Source organism: Humulus lupulus, chromosome 2, assembly GCF_963169125.1.
Source record: "Humulus lupulus chromosome 2, drHumLupu1.1, whole genome shotgun sequence".
Lineage (NCBI taxonomy): Eukaryota > Viridiplantae > Streptophyta > Magnoliopsida > Rosales > Cannabaceae > Humulus > Humulus lupulus.
In genome coordinates, this window is record NC_084794.1 from 263,130,993 (window position 1) to 263,136,252 (window position 5,260).

Genomic DNA, 5,260 nt, shown 5'->3' on the forward strand with positions numbered 1-5,260 from the left:
TTGTGGCATTTGAGTTTTCTTTTATGGGTGTTTGATGTGCTCAAGATATAATAAAGGATAAAAAATATGGACAAGGCATGAAATTAAGTGAGAAATGTGAGATATAGAAGGCAAAAGATGTGAACTGGTGAAAAATAGTACAATGTCGATTACTAGTATTTCGGGGTAAAATTGAGTATTAGTGGATTTACCAAATATAATTGAGGTATGAATAAGGTCTCATTGATGAAGTAAAAATGGTTTTAGAACCATTAGATCAATTCTTGATGGGAGTTATACATAATCAGTGGTATTGATGCAAAGTCAAAATGAGCTTAGCATAAGTGCGCTACGCTCGATCGGGTAAGCATAACTATTGGGTATGAACTCATATGGACCTAAGGTTTGGTGTGAGTGTTTTATACATAAGGGTAATAGGCCTAGAAGATGATTAAGTCGAAATTATTGAAGTGATAAGGTTTTCATAAGTCAAAAGGTGAAATGATGAGGTGAAAGGTGTCAAATTTTGATACAATAAGGCCAAATCATTGAAAAGAGAGAAATTTCATCAACCTTATCACTTTGAACGACCAAGACTCTGAAAAACAGAGAGAAAATAAAACCAAAAACCATTTCTTGGCTGGTTTGAAGAGATTCTAAGGAGATCCAAGTGAAATCAAAGCCAAAGAAGTGGATTAAGCTTAGTTTTGGTCTTTTTATGGTAAGTTCTTTTACTTGGAAGTTAAACCATGTTTTTGAATTTTTCTGAGAGCTTATATATGGTGTTTTATCCTTTTTAAGATATTTCTTGGTGGTTTCCAAGTGGTTTGAGGTTTAGAAAAGCTTGAAGAGATTGTTTTCGCCGAAAAGTTGCTCAGTAAGTGAAATTTTGTGTTTTATGAGGTTTTTGGGGTTCTTGGAGTACAAGAAGATTTTTGGTTATTTTATTGAGTTTATAAGAGGGTAGATATGTTTATAAATGTTTGAATAGACATGGAGACTCATTTAATTTGGGTGATGATCTTGGCAATAAGAATTTTATCAAAATCGGTATATGATAACTTTGTGATGAATTATGTTGGTATTTGGGATATATGGTTATGGCAGGTTATTTGATGTTGATTACTGATTGATTTTGATATTTTGGGATAGCTAAAATTAAGGGGAAACTCTGTCAAAATTTCTCTAAGTGTCTAAGATAATTCTAACGCTCGATCTAGGTGGTTTAAGGCATTTTAGGCATGATTTGGATATGAAAGTTGATATGATGTTTTGTGGGTATTTTTAAATGATAGTTCAATGTCTTACTGCCATCATTATGATGAGAAATCCATGCCATTGTCAGGATAAGCACATCAACACCTAAGACACCACTTGTTACACGGTGAAATATATTTTGGACAGAAGGTAAGTAAAGTATTCAACTGCAACACAAGAATTATATGTTATGTGAAAGTATGCATTATATGAATATTTTGTGAGTAAGTGGTATTAACATACATTGACACTTCATCATAAATTTTTAGGCATGGCATAATAGTGATATGGTGAATTATTGTATGATATAAGACCATGCGTGATATTATGATGATTAACTATATGATGCCTTAGCAAGTTTTATGCAACATAAAAGCAAGTTGTAATAAGAAGTTTAAGTTCAGTGCCACTGTTTTGAAAAGGCAAATGAAAGTGTTAATAAGAGTAAACGGAGGCCTATAGTAGGCTTATAGTGGCAGCCCAATAATTTGGGCTAGGTTTTAGTGAACCAATTATATTTTTTGCCATGTTTCCGTTTTTATTTCTCCTCCATATGAGTTATTGTTATATGTATTAACACCACAGTGTGTGGCCGCCTTAACTCTTGAGCCCGACGGGGCAACGATGTAATAAGGTTTTTAATGTGCCCTACTATGGTGATGGCTAGCCAGAGGAGAACCCATGGGATTTTATATTATATGTGTAACAAGCCCTGCAGGCATTGACCAATTCAAACAGTGTGCACAATATTAAGGGGCCCAAAATTTAAAAAGAAGTTGTGTATGCCCTTTGACATTGAGTAATCATTAGCATTGCATGCATTACTTTGCTTACTGAGCTTTAGGCTCACAGTTCTCTTGTGTTCCAGGTAGAGAAAGAAATGAGTGAATGACATAAGGAGAACTGAAGCATGGTCCTGACCCTGATTTGTACATATGAACACATCGACCTCTTGTGGGTTATTTCAGTTTATCAATGTGATATTTGTAATAAAGTGTGAAGTTATGTTTTGAAAACAAATTCGGTTATTTAATACTTATGTATAATATGTTTGAGACACACTTTATGTTTAATGTAAATAATGTGAAATAAGTTTAAAAAAAAAATGTCCAGACTTCCGCAGTAATAAATTATGATATAGTTTTAAAACGTAACACCTCAGATATGGTTTTAACTAAAATAAGTGAGGGTGTTACAGATAAAACATCGGCAGTTGATTAGGTTACCATGGGTGATGAGACTCCAAGTGGAAAGAAACCTAACTGGAAGATTCCGTCGAGCTTGAGCTCGGGGACCAAGAAATCCCCCTGTCTTCTGATGACTCCAAGGGGGTTCCTTCTCTATAAGTGGGGGATAGTTTCATTAAATCTCTATAGTCGTTGGTCCCATATTGGAAAGCAATCCCATCCCAGACTTCGTTTAAATTGTACATAGTCTGGTACTACCCTAACCAACTATCAAACCTATGGACTCTAAGTCTACCCTCAACTAGGCCATGAAGTTATTCTTGGGGTCCTCAAATAAAACCATTACATCATGCTCATACCTAAGAAGGGTGGTGTAACGCCCTCCTAATCAAGGACCGTTACACTGTGTATTTTAAATTGTGTTAGACTTATTAATCAAGTCATTTGGATATAAACATGTAACTAAGGTTAACGTCAAGGGTTATGGTTAAAAATTTTGGTCAAAGGAACTGTTGACTTTTATTTAAAAAGTTTCATACATAAATGGGATCCCCAAAATATTACAAACAAGTGTTGAAGAGGGTGTATATACATAAAAAGTTACAATCGGCTGACCTAAGCAGAAAAATTAAGGCTACAACCCTAGTTCCTCTGAGATAATCCTCGACCGTGGTGGACGAGCAGCCGCATATGTACACGCCGCCACTGAAGCTCTCCAACTCATGGCTGGTCAAGCTTTCCTCTCCTTTTCCCTTACCTGCACCACATAGCACCCGTGAGCCAAGGCTCAGCAAGAAAACTTAAACATGTGCATAAACAAAAAAATACAGATTCCCAGATACTTATCTAGCATGTCCAGTAGTAATAACCTACTCATACAAGCATACAATTACAAATAAATGGTTATTGGACCACTCTGGGGTCGCTGCCCTGAGTAGTTGACCATACAGTCAACCCTGGGGCCCTATGCCCTAGCTATGTGACCATAGAGTCACCTGGGGCCCTCACCTTTAGCGTGTGGTAACTAGCCATAATGCTAGCCAAACACTTTTGTTTTCCATTGACCATTGGATCGGCCAACGTAATAGTACATTGTTGATTTAGGCCTAAGCCTTTCGACCAGCATTCAGCACGCTATTGTCGTCCTTGACTAATAAGTCAATCCCTGACCCAGGTATTCAGATATAGATACAAAAATAGATACACATAGGCATACTTCAATAATACAAGCATGCATACATATTAATCATAATATATCATCAAGAAATCGCAAACATAGTAATAACCATGCTCCTTAACGGGGCCTAGCCCTAGCAACGCAAATCATGCAATCAATCATGTAACACTTAATTAGGTACAGACTATTAAGATATGTTTAATCAATAAATGAAACGATAACTTAAACATAGTCATTCTCAGGGGCCCAAGCCCTATTCATAACCATTATTAACAGTCGAGCCAAGCCCTAATCACATATATCACGTATTTGGTGCAGTTTTCTTACCTCGGGTCTAAGTACAGCATAAAATAAGAATGACCCTCGAGCATTATCCCAGTTCTAAGCCCCCTAGCGATAACCTAGTCACAACCATAATATAGGATTCCATCAATAATGAGCAAATAAAGGCTTTCAGACTGAGTCCTAGCCTCCGGGACCTCGAATTCTACTAAACTGGGTAGTAGAATCGATCCCAAGCCCTTAGGGTTGAGTTCCCACACTCAAAAACCCTCACGGGGCTCAAAACCCCTTAAGCATCGTGGCCCCAGGACCCTGTGTCGCAACCCACCCAAGTCAGAGGCCTTAGCCTCCATTCTGACTGGACATGTGTCACAGCGCGCCTTCGCGTCAGACACCCTCATTAGCCCTTGGGTTCAAGAGGGTCGCGGCCCGCCCCCACGAACCCATAATTTCTCTGGTTTTTTCTTTAGCCAACTCAATCAAAACCATCCCAAATCAATTCTAAAACCACAATTTAATCCCCATAATAGATGCAACATGTCCCCAGCAACTAAACCCAACATAAAATCTAATTGAAAACCCATCAAAACTCATAAACCCAACATTTGAGCTACAAGATCAAGAACACTCAAAGCTCAAGAAAAACTTGTCAAACATTAACTTAAACAGGGATTAAAGCTCTACCTTTACTGTAAGTGATGTTCTCCTAGCCGCAACCAGTCCTAAATCCTAACCCGAGCCTATAATTCCCAAGTCTTCAGCCAAGAATCTCCTTAATTCCTCAAGAACTTCACTCACAATTGAGAGAGAGTGAGAGATAGAGAGAGGGGGGGGGGGGGGGGGGGAGTCGTTTGGGTGAGGTGCTTCAAGTGTTTTTTTTGTGTTTTCGTAAGGCTTAAGTTTACTTAAGCTAATTCTGAGGCAATGGGTACCAAAAACGTCCCCGAGGGCAAAATGGTCAAAATCCCCGGCATTCCCTCCTAATCTCACTAATTACAAATATATCCACGATTATTCATTCCCACTACTCGATAACTCGATTCTATACTAAATACCTAAAATACCCCTTGACTCGCCCCAAGTCGGGTATAGGGTCCCGTTGTGACTTTCCCGATAACTTGCTCCCTGGGATCATCCCGTGCCGAGTAACCCAAATAAACCTACATAATAATGTGGTCTCTCACATATATGCACATATGTACAATTATGCCCATAACGGGCCAAATTATAAATATTCCCTTCTAATAAGAAGCGGACCCACATGCATATTTAATATTCCTAAACATGAATAATGTGGATGCCAAAAATCCACTATGGACGCTCAATATTCCGCACCCATAAAAGATCCCGTGAAGGCCAATCATCCTTCGACGACAAC

General features: G+C 38.3%; 1 long non-coding RNA gene across 2 annotated transcripts; it reads left to right on the top strand.

Moving 5' to 3' along the window:
* The first annotated feature begins 569 nt into the window (after positions 1-569).
* LOC133816667 (uncharacterized) lies at positions 570-2,330 on the top strand. 2 transcript variants are annotated; one of them, XR_009885404.1, is made up of 4 exons: positions 577-700; positions 781-856; positions 1,325-1,386; positions 2,105-2,330. It is a non-coding gene; the product is annotated as an uncharacterized LOC133816667 (long non-coding RNA). The 2 variants fall into 2 exon arrangements; XR_009885405.1 differs by lacking the exon at positions 781-856 and having other exon boundaries at positions 570-700; positions 2,105-2,329.
* The last annotated feature ends 2,930 nt before the right edge of the window (positions 2,331-5,260 follow it).